Source organism: Aptenodytes forsteri, unplaced genomic scaffold (genome assembly GCF_000699145.1).
Source record: "Aptenodytes forsteri isolate BGI_AS27 unplaced genomic scaffold, ASM69914v1 Scaffold284, whole genome shotgun sequence".
In the NCBI taxonomy this organism is placed as follows: Eukaryota; Metazoa; Chordata; class Aves; order Sphenisciformes; family Spheniscidae; genus Aptenodytes; species Aptenodytes forsteri.
Window position 1 is genome coordinate 4632787 of NW_008794445.1, and position 23358 is coordinate 4656144.

The window sequence follows — 23358 nt, forward strand, 5'->3', positions numbered from 1 at the left end:
ACTATCTTATTTGGGTACCCAAAAGGTGAATATTAACCAGGTCATATTCATTTGTCACCATGGGACCTTCTTGGGAAGAATTTCTCTAAATAACAGAACACTGAGGAAAGGGTAGCAGAAGCTATTGAACTGGATAACCTCCTGAGAATCTTTCTAATCCATTTTCTCTGGAAGCTGTTACTAGCTTCTTTAAAATCTTGTACAGCTCTAGTGAAAACTGTCTGCACAAGAAACTATTGATCCTTGAAGGGACATTTTAAAAAACTATTTGTTTTGAGAGGACAAATGTTCCCTGTAAGTTCTATTTTTTCCCTTGAAATAAGGCAAATTTCTGTGAAGTCTTCTGTGAGTATTCATGACGGAATGTGCCAGGATAGTGTTAAAAGACACCCCCCACACCCATCTATGAGAAAATTGTTAACAGAACACTCTATAGCTAACATTTTGATTCCAAAAAAGACTTCAAAAAGAAGCCATCCAAACAGATGGCATTAAGATGTTAACCAGCAATACTGCCAACCTCCTAAAATGCTCATAGTAATTTTCCTCAGATGGCAAGACCTTGTAGGTATCATAATGGCAATGAACTAGTGTAAAATTGCGTTAACTATAAATACAGAATCCAAGGATTCTTTTCTGGCATTGAGCCTAGATTAACAGTTAAATTTTTCCCCACCTTTTAGCAGATGCTGGATTACTAATCTGTGATATTATTGGTCCAACAAATGAAGTGGTTATAACCGTAAATGTGGCTACAATAGTCTAAATCACAGGTAACCCCTGAAAAAAGAAAAACCCCACTTTTTTATTCTTTTTATGAGGTAGTTTGGCAATAGGTCATCTTTCTGTATCAGCATATCCATCTTACGGAGGGATAAAGAATCTTATTTTAAATTAACAGTGTAATTATAATACCTAGCAGTCTTTTAGTTTTGCCTGGAAGAAGTCTTCATCCCAAATGTAAAGTTTTTTTATTCTAAAAAGAATGATACTGAATAAGGATTCCAGCTTAGATTAGATTAGTATGCTTTTCCTCTTCTGTAGAGATTTCCTTATCAAAGTTGTTTTGTTATTTTTTTAATACTGAATAGTTTGATAGGGGTGACACACCCTCTCCTGCCAAATCTCTTTCTCTCTGGAACTACATCTCTGGAACTACAACTGGAGGTACCTACGCTTTCTGATGGACAGCATTAGGATATTCTCTCCAAAATGCTAATAGAGAGAAACAGATTCTGCTTAGCATGTTTTAGCAAAATCCTCCCATGAGTGTGACAGAAAACTGCTTCCTTTGCTGTTTTTCTCATTGAGTTTGTCAATCAGACTTTGATGGATTTTCTCACTCTCCATCTCAGAGTAGTTAAAGAAAGGTACAATCCTTTCTGTATCCTTTTTGCTGGGGCTGTATATTTTTTTGCTTCACAGCAAGATCCAAATTTAGTCCTTCCCAATTCTTTTTATCATGTAGAGCAGAATTTGAGATAGGAGTCCTCTGACGGCAGGACTCTGGGTTTATTCTTTCAAGCAGTCTTTTAACTTGAAGGCTTACACATGTTTGAAATACTGACTTCACAAGGGGCCTCCTATACACCCCTCCTTTGTTCAGTGGAGATCCTTTGTCACAGTTGGAGTGTGTGTGCTCAGCCTACGACCAGAGTACCAGATTCTAAACCATGAGATCCAAAACTAGCCATCAGAATTCTTTCTCAGCTGAGATGCAACTGGTCTGACATTGCTGGCATGACACAGCTATAGTTCACTTTGAAACTGTACAAAGATGAACAAGGTTGATAGAAGAGTGAATAATGAGCTTTAGAGCCTCTTACTCTGTCTCAGAATCCTGTTGGTCAATGCCTTACTGCCACAGTAGCTTCAGAAGACTAAGTAACTGCTTCAGTCAGTTCAAGTTCTTCCGTCTTTCCACTCCTATCCAGGCAAGGAAGAGTCACTTCTCTTTTAAGCAGAAGAGGTTTTACAACAGAGGGTCTGCCACCACTTCTTGGAGGATCTTCCTTAAAAAGGTTGAAAAAAATCCTGCACCAGTCTGAACCCTTCAGAGGGCTTGAGATTTCTCCAAGGAAAAAAAAAAAAAAAAAGATCATCTACATGCTCAAATTTAAGAAAAGACAAAATCTAGTTTGCTTCTCCATTTGTGGCTTTCTTCATGTTCTGCACTGTATTTGAGTAAGCTGAGAAAATGAAAAGGAAGACAGACCTAAGGCAGGAAGCATTTCAACAGGAGTTAGACTTGAAAATAGAAGGGTGTTTATTCAGTCAGACTAAATGACAGTGTGAAAAAGAACCACCTGACATTACACCACAACTTCCACACATTTATAATCTTTCTCATTGTTATTCTACATGGACATAGCTTTCTGTAAAGCCAATATCATAAGAATGCTTTCCAAATTCAATAAGAGATTAGACTCCAACCCCCTCTCCAAACCAAAAGCAAAACTTCAACACACAAAAGCTATGTAATGCCCTTGGAAACAAAGAATTCTTCATTCTTCTCTGTCCTTGTAAAATATGGTCCTTTCCCAAAACCATCAAAAATTCTGTTCTACAATTACCGTATATATTTACAGGATTGTTGACACTGAAGTAAAGGATCAATGAGCATTTTTGCAGTGACAAATCCTACACCCATATTCCTCAGCCCCTCATTTCTACCCTTTGCTATTTCAACTATGTTGGCAGAACAGTTTGTAAAACACAGCACAGTAAGCCATTGAACCAGCTTCCCCCCCAGTAGCCTTTCAGATCAGTTTTCTGATCCAGCTCCTTGATGTGCCAATGTAATGAACAGGATGGCAAAGGCTAGGAACAAAAAGCTAGAACCAGGAAGTTACAAGGGTTGCTTAAGTAACATTTGATGCAAAATGTTAAAATCACAGCTTAGATTATTTCCAGCTCATTTTCAGTCTACTCAAGCCACAACTATCAGGGGCTTATGTACTTTACCACCAGATGATGGTGTGTGCACATGTGGTGTGTCTGTCTACCTATATGTGAAGTTCCTTAAGCTACGCTGTCTAAATGCGTTTTCCATCATGTATGCCTACATACTCAAAACTCTGAACTCAATTTCTTCCTCTCTGTACACACAGCTGTGCACCCCCCTTTCCCCATGCTCAACAGCAAATAAGTTAAAAAACCCCATGCTTTTGGCTCATCAGGGCAATTCTACTGCCACAAAGATGTCTGAGCTGTTCAACATTATGAGGTATTTAATGATAAACCAAAACTAGCAAAGATTTGTCTTGAAGTGTCACTGTAAACCAGAAAAAAAAAAAATCAGAAAGCTGTCAAGCAAGCAAAAATCTGTACAGCTGAACAACAGTGAATACACCAGCTGTCCCAAACTAAGCCATCCCACTCTATCAGTGACCTCTGCCTTCTTTTAAGACTGCTGGGGAGTCAAAAAGTGAGGCCAGAGATGGTGCAAATTTGCATCACAAGGAATTTCAACTACTGATAAAACTTTCCTAAATGGTTGCAAATTTATGTTTGAAGAAGTCCACAATCACCTCACCACAGCAGTGGACCACTTTCAGAACATAATGTGGGCAGGTTCTGAAAAGAATCATATGTTCTACCCATCAGTGTTTTCTTTAGACATTTGATATTTAACCTAATTCCAAAGGGCTGCCCTAAAAAACATTTAATGACAGACATACTCCAGAGAATGGATTCAGCTTTCGCTGAACAGAGAAGCTCTGACCATCCTTAACTGATTCACCTCTGCAAGCTTTGGCACAATCCAATATTCAACTAACAGTTCTTGTACAGATGAAATGTTTGTGGGTTTTTTTGGTTATGAAAACCAGCAGTTGAGAAAACTTCCATAAAGTTTTGGTTCAGCACAGATAAAAATTAAGACTCTTCTCATATCAAATATATGTACAGATGCCTCAGCACTTGAAATTAATGCTCAAAAAGAGAAACCTTTCAAATAAGATTAAGTACTGTGACCAAGAAGAAAGAAAACTTAGAATAATTCCTTAGAGATCTCACTCAGTGAAAACACAATATGAACTACATAAATGCCTGCCATAACTCTCCCTCCCTCTCTCCTCAAACTAACAGCCGCAGAAAAAAAAAAAAAAAAAAGACTTCATCTAAAGATTTAGACTCAAGCTGCTAAGCTATTAGGGCAGGGACTATGTTTACATGTCACTAAGCCATCACAGCTAAAGCAGAGGAAATAGATTGGTTAAATAGACGAGCAATTCAACACCATGTAGAGAAGAATGGATCTTCCATAGGCAGACAAATAACACAGGAATTACGTATTTTTTTTTTTAAACAATGTGGGTAACTCCACTTGCTTTGGCTTACCAAGTAATTTGAGAAAAATAAAGAAATTATGAGGGATGAGATCTATCCCAGCAGCATGCCAAAAATTTCATCATGGAATGTCCCCTGTTATTTTTCTGTCCATTCTATTGCCAAAAGCTTTCCAATATCTAAGCTAAGAGAACAAGATAGAAGTACCAGCAAGCTGATCTACCTTTGAAAAAGAAGCATGGTGCTTGTGCCACTCCTGTGACAAAGCAATGAACCCAAACCACCAGCCTGCCATAAAAAAAAAAAAAAAAAAAAAAAAAATCTCCTCTTCTGCATTGTCTGGGGATAGCAGGAGCAGGCCTTGCCTCTGGCATTATTCAGAAAATGGGTGCACCTGCACATTAACAGGGAAGAACTCCATATACGTATCAGAATTACCCTGAGGTAAGGAAATCTGAAGGCCTGAAATAGATAGGTATGTCTTGGTAACACATGGTTGCCTCTCAGATTCTGGTTGAGGAAGGTGCTACTGGCAATTATGAAACAGGACAAGACAGGCTGAAGTGGATTCTCTCTCATGTGGGAGAGAAAGGCAGTTTCTTTGTGTCTGAAGCAGTATGTCATAATCCTCTCCACACCATTTGCTTGGGAGTGACACATGTCCTCAGTCTGACCATCCTAGAAGATATCCTTGAATGTAACCCTGAAGAACATCTGAAACATGTCTTAAGATGGTTATCAAGAGACTATATGGGTGTGATCCATTTCTCTGCCTCAAAGTCATATGGGTAGCAGAATAGTCACAATGCTGCATAGAAGCACCTAAGGAAGTAATGGTCTCATGCCAAGAACCGAATCCTAAAAAAAACCCCAGAACATTTGGCACCAAAGGGTATTCTGGAAAAGGAACTATTTTGTTCATCAGGCTTCCTTCCCTTCTAAAAGTCTCAATTCCCAGAAAGTTAATCAATAACCAGGCTAGGCATAGAGGCAGTCTCACCAAAAATTAAGTCAAAATGCTCAGATTCCTGCATGATCATCTTGTTCTGGAAACTGCTCTCTGCTTTTGAAGGCGTGGCTTTTTCAGCTTCTCTGTTCAAGATTTCTTCAAATCTGACGTTTCATAGCAAGGGCTTTAATTTCTCGCAAAGATCCATAATACTGCAAAGCTTGCAATCTTTCAGGTTATCCAGGCAGTGAAGGCGAGATGAAGCACACAGTATACTCTACTCAGAGCTCAATTCAGTATGTCAGATAGATTCTCAACATCTGTTGGTCTGAGGGGATGTGTGAAGATTTACACTAGATCCAGGTACAGCGAAGGCCAAAGGCCTGGAGATTCCAAAGTCTCCATATGCCAAGAGCAGAACTTCACTAGCAAAGATGCATCAGTCTGTAAAAGCGGAGAAGCACTGAAAGCAAAAAAAAAAAAAGGAGAGAACAAAACAGAAGTCTTTGGGAGAAGAATGTAGTAGCAACAAATTCTCTACGCCTTGCTGGGCAACTGGAGTTTCACGGCAAGGTCTGCCTGTTTGCTGACAGGACAACATACATATGTATCCCTATGGATACATATGGCTTTGGCCAAAAAAGTCACTGAATGACTTTTCTTCACAATCACATAAAATTGCAGGGGGGTGTGGGGACAACCCCAAAATAAAACTTTGTGATTACTCTAATACTTCTTTTCTACCCACAGTGCATGTGTGTTTGTGTGTGTGTGCATGCATATGCATGATGACAAATCATGTGTCATTACCTTTAGCACAAGATACTATGACCAGGAGAATAAAGCACCAGAGTGGTGCTGAAGATGATCTTGTTTCCATTTCAGTCCCACTACTGATCAGCAATATAGCCCTGTCACATCAGCATTATCTCCTGCCTCTGTTTTTCTTGACTGTGAAGTGAGATACAGAGATGAGTCTTTTTCTGTAAACTCTGCTGCCAAAAGTCAGGAATTGTGACAGAGTGATCTGGAAGAGTCTTGCCTCCTGCGTTTTCTTAAGAAAAAAAATTCAGCTAGTCAGCAGGTACAAGTGAAAGACTCAGTAACACATGTAAGTAAATACAAAAGCAAATAAAAGCTGTCTCTTCAAAATTAATTTATCTAGTTTATGCTTTTTAAGACGACAATACATTTCAAGTTCACAATGGATATGGAACATATTTCATAATCTTAAAATCTACACCTCACAGAAAATCATTGCTTTTCAAGTAAAATGAAGAATGAGAGAAAGATTTCTAATATATCTGAAAATACACATGATGCAATTTTGGAACAAAACCACCCAAAATGCTTTTCTTTTAAGATTATATGGTATTATTTGAGGGAAAAGGTAAGGTTAGTTGACTGTCAGATTATGAATTCCTCTGTTCTGGCATGATTTTCTGTGAAGCTTAACATTGATTCTGAATATCCTGGGTTTAATTCTTGATCTTAGGGCCATTATAACACTGTGCAGGACATATTTTACCAAGTAAGGGACTTCCCTTTATTTAAGAAAGTTATTCAGATATTGAATTCACTTTGAAGAGCGGAAGTTTTCATTAATAAATTCATTGCTTCTAAGTAAATTACACAAGTTACAAGTTCATTCTAAATGCTACTGTTTGTGTGGTCTTTTTTCATAAGGATAGTAAAATAAACATGACCAAACCCCCCAAATAACTGAAGCAAAAACATCTATTTCAGTGCTTCAGCATTTTTGCTGAGGATTAGAATGCTTCTCCTATGAAAAGTTTCTAGAAACTATCAATCACCAAAAATTTTAGACAGTGCTTCTAGAATCCACTTCCTATATCAAATCATTCAAATTTATGAGAGCACAGAAGAGAGAAAATGGTATATCTTGATGGGGGAAAAACAGAACTACTTGTGCTTCATTATCCAAACACATGCATCTTAGTTTAGCAAAGTACAATGCCATGTTTTACTTGAAAAGTTCCGAAGTGCTCAGACCTTCCAACTTTAAGGACAACAGGATGCAGAGACAGATGCAGAGACAGAGGTTATAGTAAGCTGTGGTAAAAGTTGAAGGAACTTAGGGACACACAGGGTGAGACTCAGTAGCCTAAGCACAGGCAACTAGTGCTGATTTTGAAGCTCTAGAATCTGCATGAAGCTAGCAGATGTAACACAAGACCTGGAGGAGACCAGTGCCCTTCTGGAATCACAGCTGAGATACAGAAGTCACATCCTAGAGCATCTAAAATGGCTCTACGTGACTATGCCTGTGAAGTGAATCCTATCCTTGTAAAAACTAACCGATGCTAAATTCCAGAAGTGTAGGAAACTCACAGCAAATACCTCCTTTCTTTCTCCAAGCTACCAACAAGTGATTTGGCTGCTTTAGAGAAAGTCTCTTGGGGACTACCTAAGCCACGTAATAAAACTAATATTTTGCGGTATACTTCTAAGGGACCCAAACCCCTAAAAAATGTCATTTTCTTTATACATTTAATACATCAAAAGCAAAGTCCAATTCAAAATTATCCTTGTGCTTCACCAAAGAGCACAGATTACATGGGCTGTACCAGCTCAGTAACAATTACAAATTAATGAAAATTTCATATGGTACATAAAGGAAGGCTTATTTAACCTCTAAAAAGGACTGGGGTGAAGAGTTCTTTAGCGAATCAGTATCATTTCCAGATTTTGACTCATTAAGAAGCCTAGCCCAGTTTTGCAGGGAAACAACTAATAACAAACATGGATTCTCATATGCAAAGTTCAATTATGTGAAAGAGAAACACCACCACTACAGTTTTGTTCCATCTAATTTCTACAATGATAGCTCAGAAGAGCTTAGAAAAAGATTCTGCATTAAAATCTTGAAGGTGCCATGGTCCCCTACCTTTCCGAAACAGAATTAAAGGAATTTTATGTTTCTAATAAAAATAAAAAAAAAAAAAAAAAAAAAAAAAAACACTTCACCTCTTGACTGACCATGAGAAACCACTCATCTGGAATACTGTACTTCCAACTATGTATTTCCAGTTATGTAACACTTTTAACCTGGTGATTGAACTCCCAAACAAGTAAGTGATACACAGTAATGAAGGTGATTCATGAAATAAAACACCTGCTTGATAGGTAGCAGAAAATGAGCTGCTGCTTCTCATCCTTTGTAAAATACATGACACTGCCATGTTCTGACAGAACATGACAATCTACTTGTGAATCTTAAATAGGAAGACTGAAATCCAGCTATAAGTTACCCTCAACTTGAAAATGCTTTATATCAAAACCATCTCTATTCCTTGGAACTTAAACTGTACTGCAAATCAAGAAGCAATTCTTTGAGAAAGCTATAAAGCTTAGAAAGTATCTGCTTAGTTTGGTGTCCACAGAAACCTTCTCACTGGTACCCAGATGCAAAAGTTTAGTGAAATCTCGACATTATATCCAGACCACAATACATTTGCATATAAGTGTCTGACTAGTCATATGGCAAAGCATAATGCAAAAGAGGTCTGGGAAGTAGATGCTGCCATTTTATGCATTTGGCCTTTCATGCTAGAGATACCCTATAATTTTAGAATTACACCTGGTCATTGCAATTTTTGGGTAGACCTAGTCTGCTTACGCTAAAGTTTCAAAGCACTAGGCTCCACATCTTAACTTACTAGTGTTGTGGGTTCAGGTTCATAGTATTGACTCAGGTTCACAGTGTTCACTGACTTCAGTACCCGTGCAGACACTTTGTCTGGACCAGCCCTCTTGACGATCATGACAACGGCGCTGGACACCCAAATGGTTTCTCCTCAAAACTCAAAACAATTGTAAGCTGACATTATTATTCAGAACCAATTGAAGCTAGAAGTTTGAGCACAGAGACTAACATGTATTTTTTTTTAAATAGTCAATGAATCCTGAGAATTTTCATCTTGTTTTCAAAGTGCACAATTCTCAAAGAGAAGGCTGCTACTAACAGTATGATGGCCTTCCCAAATGATGCAGAAGCTACAGCAGTATCACAGCAATCCTTCAATGTGTGAAGGAAAAGATCCTATCAACAATTTTCAAACTACTACATATGCTGCATTTGAACAAAATAGTTAATTACCACAGCTGCTTGGGAAGAAAAGTTTCTTTTCCATTTTACCATAACTAGAGTACTGATCACCAAAGTGCTTCCATCTTCCTCCAGGGAAAGTCAGCAGCAAACAGGGACTAGTAAGTCAGGCATACATGCTGCCTACATTAACAGACTTGAGATTTTAAAAAAGCAAAACCCCAAAAAACCCCAACAACAACTGTGCTTAGAGATTAAAAACTGGTCAGATTTTGCATACAAGCAAACAGCACTGTAGCTATTAAAGGATAAATACATGTTAGCTTTTCCCAGCTCAAGTATCAGCCAGTCTTTTATCAGGTTTGCACTCATTAAAGTGTTTTCACTATTCTGTAGGCTGTTGTTCCAATATCCTTGTTAAATGAATGCTAGTTCTTTGTTAGAAACAATCACTTCTCTTTAGAAAGCGGAAGCAAAGCCTTCCCCCTAGAGGAAGCTCACCTCCCACACTAAGTTAGAAATAATCCTGGCATGTCCAAACCAACTGATAGCCTGCATCATCTACTTCAAGTGGCCCTCAAGTTATATTTCAATATTTTAAATTTGGTAAGTTCCTATGATAGCTGGATTTTCTGTGCCAAATGAACAGTCTTGGACTTGGTTTTGCAATGCCTCTCCTGCATTATTGAGTTGACTGATAATTTCCTAGCCTGGAGAATGCAAGTTATTTACAAAATTTGCCTTATACTGTCAGCAATGCTTCCTGGAACACGCATGCAGCTCTTGTGCTGGCATGCATGATACTCGATTTATTCTAGCCAAAAAAAAAAAGCAGATGCAATTCTACAGCTTTCTGACTTTGAGAACTAGCTCATAAGACATTAGCTTCATTCTCCCTGCTGCTGTCAAACATGTAACAGATGCCATTAGGACAGTCAGCACAAACTCCTGGGCTACAGCATGTTCAGAATTCTCTTTCCATCACATCTTGTGGTAGCAAATCCAGGTGGGACAGAGCTTCATAATTTCCCCTTCCTGGCCCCATAATGAAACTAACTGCATGCAGTGGAAGTGACTGAGGTAGAGCATCAGCAAAAGCTGGAAAACTTCATTAGCATAACTATTTTCAGTAAAGGGAATATATTCATTGTTTGCAGCATAGATTAGCTGATCGTTCCTGAGTAGAGTTCAGATCTATTCAGAATAATTAAACAAGGCTTCACCCTTCCCTCTATGAGGTTGCTGATGGAGAACACAAGGGACCTCTTCCCCTCCCACCCCAACACACACATACAGAGTGCAGGCCTATACCATAAGCGATAGCTATGCTTGTGACTGATCATAATGTCATTTAAGTTCTAAAACAAGGCAGTATAAAAGTCGCACTGTTCACAGCTTTGAATATTGTTCTCTTTGATTAAGGAAAAAAAACCAAACAAAGCAGATTTAAGTGCAAAAGGAAAACATCACATAAGGTGAAATTTTAGGGCAGGTCTGACCACAAATTAAGAAAAAGACCCACAACAAAAGAGAAATAAAGTTGTAAATAAAAAGAAGATAAGGTCACTGACTACACACCACTAGGATGACTGAATATTATTAGGTATTTTACTTTTCTCGACCATAAGGGTTTTCATTCAACAGTTACAAGTTTTGCTGCATGGAGATTAAGCCTTGCCCACTGTCGTTTCAGAAGGGAGGGGGGTGGGGGGAAACAACAAAAGTATCCAGAATCACTGCAACATGTCTGGTAAAAAATACCAAACTGCTAGAATTAAGGAAGACATTGTAAAGCATGACAACAAAAGGAACCATTTCTAGTCTCATCAGACCGTTAAATGTCCTTAGCCATACATTTGCTGAAACCAGAAAGGCACTTGACTAATGCAAAGCTGGCTAACTTTCTTGACCTCATCATCTAAATATCTTATCTGGCTAAGAGCCACAAGATGAGATGGTCCAGAAATTATTCTTGGACAGAAGATCTAGACAACTTCTGTGGGGTCTCACCACATCAGTTTAAGGCTGGGCTTGGCTAAATACGTAACCAGCTCCGAGTCACACTAGTGATAAAGGTTGTTAACAGTCCCTAGTAGGTAACTGTATCCAATAACCAGAAATTTAGATTACATGGAACACTTCATGCCAGTATTATCCCATGCAACCCAGCTGCAGAGTTGCCCTGGCGGGCAAGTCACACATCAGCTGTTCCAAATACATATTCCATCTAAGTGCCATAGGTTGGCCATTCTTTTAAGCCTGTCTTCAAATCAACATCAGATGTCTTTCTGGAAAGAGACAAAACACAAAGAAAGAAAATTCACTGCTTCCTTTACTCAATCACACCGTAATAATAAAAAAAAAAAAAGCACCATTTTTAAATATTAGTTGGTCTGCCTCCAGCTTCTCATTACTCCCCCCCCCCGATTGGAGAGCCTATTTTAGTAGTCATTTTTGCTTTCTGAAGGAACATATTCAATGGAATTACTGCTTTATACTAAATTCTTCCTTTTAAAACTCAAGACTGGGCTGCATAAGCAAAACCAGCCTGCAGATCAAAGGAAATGATTATTCCACTCTGCTTGGCACCTGTGAAGCTACATCTGAAGCATGGTACGTCCACTTTTGGGACCCCAAATGCGAAAGAGATTGATAAGCAGGTCCAGTGGAGGACCACCAAGATGGTTGAGGGCTGGAGAACATGACAGATGAGGTGAGACTAGTGAGCTGAATTTGTGTAGCATGAAGAATAGATAGCTAAGTGAGGAGAACTAATTGCTCTCTTCAACAACCTAATTGGCTTTCGTAGAGAAGACAAAGCCAGACTGCTTTCAGAGATGCAGAGCACACTGACAAGAGGAAATACATACAGCTTGCAGCAAGAGAAATTCCAGATAGATACAGAGAACAGTTCTTCACCACAAGGGTGGTCAAACACTGAAACAACTTGTCCAGAGCAGTTGTGGAATCTCCACCCTTGTCAATTTTCAGACCTCACCTTGACAAACCCTGGAGCAACCTGGTCTAGTTTTGAAGTTACCCTCCTTTGAAGAAGATGTCAGACTAGATGACCTCCAGAGGTCCCTTCCAACCTAAATTATCAGTTTAACTTTTAAATTATTTTACAATTTTGTGTTCTTGAGGCAGAGTGATTTTTGTGCCTTTTCCCCAGACCCTTCCTAATTTTTCAACATTGCAAAAAAAAAACCAAACCCCAAACCCCCACCCATATGGACAACAGGACTGTAACCTGTATTGATGCAGAATTCACATCATTAATATAACCAAGACAGATTAATAGAGTAAAGTGTATGACTTCCTTACTCTTTCTCTGTATTCAACAGAATTTCAGCCCCTCTGCATTAACTTTCTATTTGGGACTGTAGCTCACTTTTTTGTCTCTGTGATGCCTACTTAATTCCAGGGTAGGGTTTCCTATTAAGCAGGTATGTTCTATAACGGAAGGTTTCTAAAAGTACAACTTCAGATTTTGCTGTGCAATAGCAGACTGTTTGAGTGGGTCCCACTAAGCAAATGATCCAGATAACTCTGCAAGAGTCGATCTTTCTATCCTCTACAAGTTAACAGAAGTAACTGCTTTACAACACCATAAAGAAACTTTACTTGGAGCATGCTTCCTACTCCTCTCCCCTTCAAAAGCTTTAGAAAGCTTTTTAATTAATGTAATGTTTTATTGATGGGGGGGGGGGGGGTTTATTTGTTCTTTAAGAAAAAGACTGTATCAAGGCATAATTGTATTATACATACTGGGTATTTACACCAAGGAACCTTGTTCTAAAACAAAATTACATTAGAATTTTTTTTTAATAAAGTTTTATTTCCATTAAACCACCTCAGCATTAATTCTAATAATATTCTTTTACATTTACTGAATCCCTCCATTATTTTTCCCCAGGATTGATGTGAGGTTAATAGTTATTTAGGTCATCCTGTTTGACCTTTTAAAATAAGACGTCTTCAAGGTCTTTTGGAATTTCCATTGTATTTTAAGTTATTGGGAGGGACACCTCAGAAAAGAGATATTCTCAGCCAGTTCTTTTAGAACTCCTGGGTGCAGATTACAAAGACTTGCTTATAGGCTTTGTTAAGAAATGTCTATCATGGACTCTCAGAATCTTCCTTGTAACTTCTAGATTTTAAGTACTTAAGTCACCTGTGAGATATTATAATGTAATCTCACTTCTCTCTAAAAAACCCCCCAAAATATTTATTGTAATCTTCTGCCTTTTCTCTTTCACTACGAATCACGTTATCATTGTCACCTACATTACTGTTAGCACTACTTCTCAATTTTTAACAATCTCACCTTTGTTATCCTTTGCCTTACTAGTCAAGGTTTTTTCTCAGGAACATTTTGTTTCTTTTAATCAGTTTTCTACATTTTTCATGCCCCACTCAATGCCATTTCTCTTCTACCATCCTCGCACTTACACTTTACAGAAAAGGAGGGAGGGGCCCTGAATTTCCTCCTTCACACTGTAATGAAAGCAAGATGGATTTTAACAGAATTTGCCCTTTATGGACAACATTTATAGTTGTTAACTATATGTAATTTATTTGGGGAAGTCTACCATATACCTATTTACATAATTTCTCACACGCGCACACACCCACACACCATTTTTGTACTTTAGTCTGGACATGCATATAACCAGACTTCTAAGTGACAAACAAAATTGTGTCCCATATCAAATCTTAAGTTATCACTAAAAAAAAAAGTTAAAATGTTTCAAAAAAAATGATACACATACAAAAAAAGACCTATTTGGCCCAAGTTGTTGGCATGCAGCATTTTACTCTGCTGTATCAATGCAGAAGTATACCTTTCTCTATTATCATTAAATTCCCCCCTCCGCAACATCAACCCGTTATAGTTCTCTTTCCTAGCATATTTACATCTTCTCTATCGGTCTTAATTCACAGTCCATTTCATAATGGCTCCAATACTTTTAGTCCCTATCACCGCCATTTTAAGCTCAAAAAAATCTACCTACCTACTTTGCCCTTCTACCTTTTTATTCTCTTCGATTAATCTCATTTTTCTTTCAGCTGAACCAGGCCCGTCCACTGCCAGTTCCACATCCCTATCTTAAGCTGCTGTCTATGTTTAAGTGACCATGTTTTCCTTGGCCTATTCATGCATCTCCAATTATCTCTTTTCTCTAGCACAGAGACTTCCCAGATCCAGTCATTTTCTTTTACCATCTCCCCTTTCCAGTCTCCCACCCTGTCACAACTTTTTTGACTTGTAAAATAGAAATGCAGATACATTCATACAGAACTAGCACATCTGCCCCATGCAGTCATTTCATGCACTACATGCATAACCACAATACAGTATATTATGTAATTAGCAATACCGTAATTTTGTTAAAATTTGCTGCTCTAAGGCAAGCTTATTGTCTTCTGAGGGGGGAGATCAGATAAATAGCACATTCTGATCTGTTTCCCTATTTACAAATACACCTGTTTAAAGTTTATATAAATGCACTTGAGAATGTGCATTTATACTAAAAGATACATGGACAACAGTTCAGTGTCCAATACTTTTAACACCTTTGCCATCTCAAAAAGAAGATAATTCAGACTACGTTCAGGATAACGAAGTTTCTTCATAATACCATGAAGCCAAAAACCCACCACTGGTGGATTCAACCTTCTTAATTCTGCACCCTTTTCAGGAGTAAGCTCACAGCATTGCTAAGCCTCCATGTGCATCAACTGGTGTCACTATAGAGACAAAAATAACACAGTAGCAAAACAGTAGAGGTTTGAACCAAACAAAACCAGTAATATCAGGAGCAAAAACTACATACTCAAATTTCTAATATTTTTTTAAAGTCTTCAGTTTTACCTTAAGTAAACATTTTACAATAATTGCTAGTTAACACTCCCCATAACAACAGCAACCCAAAAATAATTACAGCAAGAACAAATGACTTCCGGGCTTCCCAGAAAACGCCTCTTATATTTAAATTTAATTCCTGGCATTATGCCAAAATGGGGGATGGGCACCTAAGTGGAAAAATAACTTCAAAGGCCTCTAAAACATTAATGCAGAAAACAAGTTGCTTCTCTTACCTGGCGAGAAGGTGGCATGTGCAAAATGAGATTCCTCCTCTGAGCAAGCCACTGACGCGTAGCTCATTTGCATAAGTACCACGAGCTACAAGTAGACTTCCAGGTCGGCCATCTTGATACTAAGATCTTGTTTTGTTTACGTAGCAGCATGAGTGCTATTTTTTAGCGAGCGTGAGCTATGCTGTTCTACCTCTCAGCTAGTAGCCTACATCTGCTTGTTAAAGCCTGCTGGAACTCCCACTTCTCCACACAAGTGGCTGAACATGTCAGGAGTGCCCCTGCAGCTCACTGAGCATGCCACAGCCTCCAAGGGAACGTTGCAACTGCAACTGCCTCCAGTCGGACTCTTTGTACTGCCTTCTGTGCTGCCAACTATTAGCACTGCAGCAACTATGTGCAGTGAAGTACCTCCCACATACCACACAGTAGTACCAACAAGCATAAATTTATTACAGCACAGTGCAAGACAACACAAAAAAAAAAAAAAGAGCTGAAATCTCCTCAGTATTTTCACTTACTAGCAATCTAATTACACATAGGTTCCTTTGTACATCTTTTCACTTTCATCAGTGTGGCTCTTTCAGTCCAGAAACCAGCGTGCTCCTGCAATCCATGCACAGGAGAAGTCCATGACACATGTTAGTTGCTGCCGACACGGAGCCAGACTGCAGTTACAGCTAGCTGGCGCCAGTAAAAATTTACATAAAGGGGGCCTCATTTCAAGACTAAATTGCAGCAGGATATTGCTGAGCAAAGCCTCCCCCCCGCCCCCGCGAGACTACTACGGGTTCTAGAATATATCGTCTAGTTATTTGCTTACTAATAATCCAGATCCATGTCAAAAGTCAAGTGCTGCTCTTACTGTTTATATAAACAAAACCTGACAGTAGTCTCTGCAAAAGAAATTCCACCTTGAAGCCTGTTCCTAGTAGGAATGCTACACACTGCATTGTTCACAGCGATTCTGGTGAGCGCTCTGTAGTAATTGAAATAACACCGAATGGGTATGCTCAATGCTCAGTAACCAGCTTTTCTTAAACTCATACTTCCAGTATTTTGCAACCTACCAATAACAAATAAGTAAGTATGAGCTCCAAGTAGGACAGATCCATTTTTAACCTAATGCTGACACTTAGCATGTCTGGCCATTTAATTTACTGTTTCCACTTCACATTTAATTTTTCTTCATTAGGGAGATCAAGAAAAAAATCCCCCATCTGGAACTGTGGACTTTTTCAAGTACCTAAAAGGTACAGTGACAGGTAGAGGCAGAAGCTTCAATTTCAGCCTCACTCTGACTTCAAATAGTTAATTTCTTAATTCTTAGTTTTTTTCCTTCCAGTCAAAATCCAATTATATCAATAAATGAATTACACTTTACAAATGCTTATTCTAAAAGTTACTGTATTTTTTCAGAGGGAAAAAAAAGAAGCCAGGCTTTGCTTACTATTAAGTGTGCATATGTGGAAGATGAATCATCCGCCAATACCTTTTTCCTCTCATTTGCTGCCTCGTAACAAACTCTTAAGAGCATGAAACAACTCAATGCAAATAAACATACTATTTATTATACCAACGATAAACATGAATTTGTGAAACCCTAAATAAAATGAAGTTAAACCCACAGTAATGTTTGTCTAGCTACACTGCTGTAGTTGCAGCCTGGCACCATTTAGCGCAAAAAGGAAAGTGATGGAGACAGTGATGCTTGTCGATTCCAGTGGGGCAAAGGCAGAGCCGCCTCAGGACCAGAACAGCCTGCTTTGTGCCACGGGCCTCTTCTAGTTCCCTGCATTGTTCCTCTTTAGAATGCAAACAGCGTCAAGGCTATATATAGTCAAATTACTTTATATGTCCTTTCTTCCACTGTGAGCATAATTTGCTGTATGGCTGGTTCTAGGTTATTTGAGCATAACACAGTTTGCTCATCTGTAATGTCAAAAAGCTACTGACTTTGTGTCTGAAATTATTTAGTAATGCAAATTACTCTTCACTGTTTGTTACAATTCATCCTCAGCTGTTGTATCCAAAAGCCTAAAGCAATGTATAAGGGAAAAATAATTATTTTTCCAGAATGACTGTCACATTAAAATGACAGCCATTAACTATACAAGTGATCTGGTATTGCTCTGCTTTTACATCATGTGTATCTTTTGATTTATCTTACTTTCAGACAGATTTGTGTATGTTAGCACATTTAAGTGCTGTGCAGAATACATCTTTCAGTGATGCTGTTGTCATTTGCAGAATGAATCACCAGATGAACAACTTCTGAGCTTAAAAAGAAAGGGCACCAATGCTGCTTTAAAAAAAAAGCGAACAAAAAACCCCCCTTGTATTTCCCACATACAGCCACTCCCCCGCCCAGCTCTACAGCCTTGTGCACAAATACCAGAATAATAGTATGATTCTCAACACAGTAAAACAGATACTGCAAAATAAGAGCCTTTACTTGGAGCATTTTCTATTCTCGGCTCCAGTCCGCTCAGGGAAGTCCAGGCCAGAGCTTGCCGGCAGCACCGAGGGCGAGCTCTCCATTTGCCGTCTGGGGGAGGCACCACCCCGCTTCCAGAACATTCCGGCACTCACCCACACTCCCTCGGCTTTACCTTCCTCTCTGCGCCGCCTTCTTTCTTGCACCACTAGCTATGATAAAGCTGTTTTCAAACGCAAAATGTTTTTACGGAGAGGAGAAGCAATTGGTTTAGTAGTTAGAAACGCACGAACCCGGTTACACAGGGCACAGGGGGCTACCTCTGAGCTAGAGGTGACCTGGAGGGCTTGCTAAGCCCCAAACCAACTGCAGCAACGTCTGCCTGTCACAGGGAGAGCGGACCAACGGACCCTGAGAACTAGTACAGGGACCACTTTAGCTGCTTCCAAAACGTGATATTTGGGTGGGGGTGTTTTTGTTTCCATTGTTTGGGGTTTTTTGGGGGCGGGGGGTCGCAGGTTTTTTTTGTCGTTTTTTTTTTTTAGTGCAAGAGTCTAACCTGGGAGAATAAACAATAGCATACTCAATTATATTCTCCAGTGATTGCCACTACAGAAAGAGCCAAAATGTCTGCCTGCCTTTCCCATGTTTAGCATGCAGTCAGCGGAAACACCCGAGCGCTTTTACGACTTTGCCTTCTCAAAGTCAGTTAACAGGACTCTTCCTCCAACATGCACACAATTTTCTAGTCTCTCATCAGAAGTGACCTTAAAGAACAGATGTCACAGTCAAAGGTAATAAGGCCAGTTGCATTTGAAATAATTACTATTAGCAGTATGGTTTCAATTGGTACGTATCAAAGACAACATCCTCAAATTTTAAATGTCAGTTGATTCATTTCAGAATAGAAAGGTACAAAAAAGTCTGCTACAGAATGATTTGCCCAATTCAGACACAATTTTAGATATGAAAGCATTTGACAAAGTTTGTCAAAAAAGAAAAAAAAAAACCATGATGAAATCTGTTGCTAGTAGCTTGATCTAAAAACCCAAAAAAACAAAAGAAAACCACACAAAAAGGAAGAAAGAAAAAAAAAAATCCCACCACAGAGGAAAAGAAAATGAAAGGCCCTGGGCCTTCTGTAGGCAACACACAGTCCAAAACACCCCCTTCCCCTCAGACTTTGCCCTCTTCTCCAAAGCATGAAACAGAACAAATTATTCACATAAGTCAGCCAGAAGTTTGGTAGTTCCCAAGTTTTTCTCACATTGGTCTTTGAAAGGCACAGAAAATTATGTTCATTTCTGAAGTAGAGAACTATCAACCCATTGTCTTAGCCAGTGTGATTTATTTCAAGATATTTTACAAGCAGAAGCCTATACCAACAGAAGGAGTAGGGAAGGCAGGAAAGGGAAGGGCGGGGGGAAGGGCTGACAGTAGTATCCACTTTTCTACTGTAGGAAAGGGGTGAGAAAGTATCTAAAACGGATAACTTCCAGGCAGCAACAGAGTCTAATGTTGCACTCCCTTTCTTTTGGAAAGTGAAAATACTCAGTTTGACTCCTTATCAACTTTAGAAAAAAAACATGTTTTGCTCACTGAAATTTACATGAAGAATTTTGTTATTTATTAAACAAATACTGAAAACCTGACAGACCTTAACCTGCAAATCAAGATAATGCAGGGGAAAAAAAAAATTAACATTTGCCTTACTCATAATTCCTTTGAAAACAATACATGTTTTGCTCACTGAAATTTACATGAAGAATTTTGTTATTTATTAAACAAATACTGAAAACCTGACAGACCTTAACCTGCAAATCAAGATAATGCAGGGGAAAAAAAAAATTAACATTTGCCTTACTCATAATTCCTTTGAAGACACTACATTTTTGAGAAAAACATAGTTAAGTTTACACTAAAAATAACTGTTTAATAATAGTCATAATGTGATTATTTAAGATTCAAAACAGTTCTAAGTGCTTGGTAACCATTTATTTCTAGTACCTAAAGAACCAAACAAGTCAGCTGTTTGAAAGTGATTTGCATGCATTAAACAGTATTGCGTTAATTCAGCAGTCCATTCCAGTTTGTTTCGAATCCTCCCTGAAATTGTTTGCTCCCAAAATACCTACCAAAATAGAAGATGCAGCTGTGCAAATTGAGACAATTCTGAGTTTTAAGAGGAACATAAAAAATAATCAAGCCATGTTAGAATGGTTCCAAGCAAGTATGATTTAGTAATGAAAAACTATCCAAATAGTTGAAGCACAAATGAAAATAAAGTAGAATTATTTTCTTATAATCAAATATACCATTTGCAAAAAAATGAATTTTAAAAAAGTGAATCTATAGACTCCTTCAGAGTAAGCTATTGTTGGGTATTTCTCTTTGAAAGTCTCATGTATTTGAGACTGCTACCCTATTAGCAATTTATTTACTTCTGAAAGCCTATCCTTCAAGTTTACCTATCGGCAGCACAAAGCTAATTGTTCTAGAATGCAGCAGGTCTCAGAAGTGGAGAAAATGCAGACACAAGAACACTGAGCAGAGTCTGACAATGCATCTCACATTAAAAATGTATAGTGATCAATTCAGTTGAAGTTGTTAATTCATTATACACAACTGTTTCTAATTCAAGTCATGAACATCTAATTTACATATTTAATAAATGCGGGTTTATTTATTTTTTTTTTTAGCATCCACTGAAGTGCCTTGTTCCCACGGAGGTAAATTGGTGTTTTTCATTTTCTTTTTGACTACTAAAGAACAAACTATTAACACCATGGGAGAGAACAGAGAAAAGATCATGCTGTCAGCTACCAGTACTACTGTACAGCAAGCATTACAGTGTACTTGCACTTCTGGACATAGGGATGTGTTCCATATGCAACACAGGTTTCAAAACCTATCATACTTTATGCATTCCAACACCCACTTCAGGAAAGAAAAAAGAAAACCAGAAAAACACCCAAACCACACCACCCACCCAGCTCACTACAACAAAATGCTACAGCTGCCTGCTGGGCCAGTCATTTTGTACAGCACTTTCAAGAATGATGCTGTTTTCAAAACAGCCTGTTAAAGAGCAAAGTAAACCAAAACCAAAGGGAAGGGAAGACACTGAGACAAGAGCTTTCCTCTGAACTCTGGCAATCTCTCCTTGCCTTTTCTGTAAAATGGGAGTAAGCTTACTCAGCTCACAGAAAAAAACACGGGCAACAAAAAAGGCACAAAAAGAACTGTATGAAAGACATGGTGTGAACATACAATATTTTATTCAAGTGTAATACATGTGAAGAACCACTCCTTACAGTAAATGTCAAAAAATACACTACTTTTCCTTTTCATGTTCCCGTTAAAGAGGGGGTTAACAAAAACCCCAAAACCAACAGAACCAAAAGCACTTGACAATTTTCATATGCTCCTTTTAAAAAAAATCACACCACCCCCAAAACAAAAAACCAACAACAAAACCACCAGAGGATGTGTATGGTAAAGTATGTTTTAGACATAACATTTCATCCCCTTCAATGATTACAAAGTAGGAGTTCAATGATCTCATTATAAAGAATGAATTGTTTCTGCTTGCTTTGAACAGTATGAGTTATTAACATCTGGAATTAATCAACAACAATAACTGACTAAAAACCACACAAACAAACCTCAGTAATCATTTATAAGACTGGGGTCAGAATGACTTGATTCAGTATCTTGCAGAAAACCAGAAAGATTATTGTTTGGGGGATGGGAAGAAGGAAATCTCACTACATTATTCAAATCAAACTAAACAAAATTCCACTAGCAATAAAACAACCTACCTACCTGCATTTCATCATCGCCCGTGACCACACATTCACATTATTCCTGTCACCGATCTTTTATCCTAAAGCAGGAAAATCCTATGACCAATTACTTACAAATTTACAGTTAGCTGAAGTAGCAATCAACCTAGGTTTAATATCCTGTATTTTACTGGTTTTTTTTAATTAATTGCTTCGTATCAAATGCACACGGTAAACATGGAGAAACCACATCTCCTGAGAACCTGATCTGCCCAGAATACTTCGTTTCTTTATAAGCAGTGTACTATCATTAACTACAGAAGATCATTTATGGGAACAGATATTTAAAAACTAATTTAACCACCAAGTGCTTTGTTACAGAGTATGCTAAAACCACCAAATTAATGTGCAAAAACATTGAAGAAGGACTAAATATTTAGGTGTTTAGCACTGAATTTCACATCCTTAGCACTAAGTTCAATTTCAGACAGGAAAATACTATGAGTTACATCCTGATGAGTTATCCAGCTCTTCTGCTTCTCCTGATACGTTTCTGGAGAACTTCAAGTAACTCCCTATTCGATGAATCAAGTTAACTCATATCCAGCTTAAGATCCCATGAAGACCTTAACTAGGTATTTGAGACAGACACACAACAAGAAAATGAGTGAGTCTTGAGGAAAAGTGCCTTCTTTCTCCTCCTCCTCTTCTGTTCTCCCCCTCCGGAATAGAAAAAAGCTGAGCACTGCTTTTCTCCCACCTTCATGTCCCTGGACACTGACACCTATCCATTACCTTTTAATGAGTGCTGAGCATGACAGATAGCTAGGCCACCAACCCGTAAGTAACGCACACAGGAAAAGACTAGGCCATATGAAACCACTAGCACTTTGAAACTCAGATTTCAATTAAGTTATACAAAAGAAATAAAAGAATAATTTACCTTGAAACTTTCATTCTGTCATTTGTAGTAGTTCTACAGAATTTATAGTAGTGTTATTCTTGAGTAGCAAATAACTGCTACCTGGAAAATAGTTAACATTTACATAATCATTGCTACTCCAATGTATTTATGCAGGTTTTGTAGCTCTTACCTACCACTGGAAAAAGTTACATGTTGAAAATATGATAATCAAATGTAAATCTAACCACTTGGTTACAAAAATTTAACAAAGTTCATAAAGAGTTTATTTTATGTTTTAGTTAAAGTATGAGGCAAGCTTTTGAGAAAGGGCAGTATAAAGTGAGAGCTTCTGGCCTGGTAAGGAAGTAAGCCAAAACAAAATAATTTTATTAGCAAGACATATGGGTATGACCTTTGACCTCTCTTATCCCACCCAATCAACCCTGTAACTGAGAAAGGATAAAGGTCTATGAATTAATTCAGTGAGAGAGGGGAGGGAAAACAAAAACAAAAACCATCAAACCAAAACCACACCCACCAAAACCCACCCTCCTGTTGACAAAAAAAGGACAATATTTTAAGATATTTTATACAGCTTAGAATTAGTTAATTTTGCCTAAACAAAGTTTGAAATTGTTTCTCAGCAGAGCAGAGCTGGTGCTTACCTCTAAGGTCTGGAGCATGTGATGCCAACAGCTCTGCTCATTTGCATACAGTCAAGCTAAACTGCTGTAATGAAGAGCACTTTGTCAGCCATTTTGAAACTGCACTGTGTCAGCTGCACTGAAAATGTGATTAAGATGGCTGCAATGTGCACTCAAGACC

The 23358-nt window shown here is 38.3% G+C and overlaps 1 protein-coding gene across 1 annotated transcript in view; it reads right to left on the bottom strand.

The window, feature by feature from the left end:
- ATF7IP (activating transcription factor 7 interacting protein) overlaps positions 1-15896 on the bottom strand; it is a 102742-nt gene extending 86846 nt beyond the window's left edge. The window contains exon 1 of the mRNA XM_009290044.2: positions 15411-15896. The gene's annotated coding sequence lies outside the window, so the exon portion shown is untranslated. The remainder of the gene's footprint in view (positions 1-15410) is intronic.
- Between the last annotated feature and the right edge of the window lie 7462 nt (positions 15897-23358).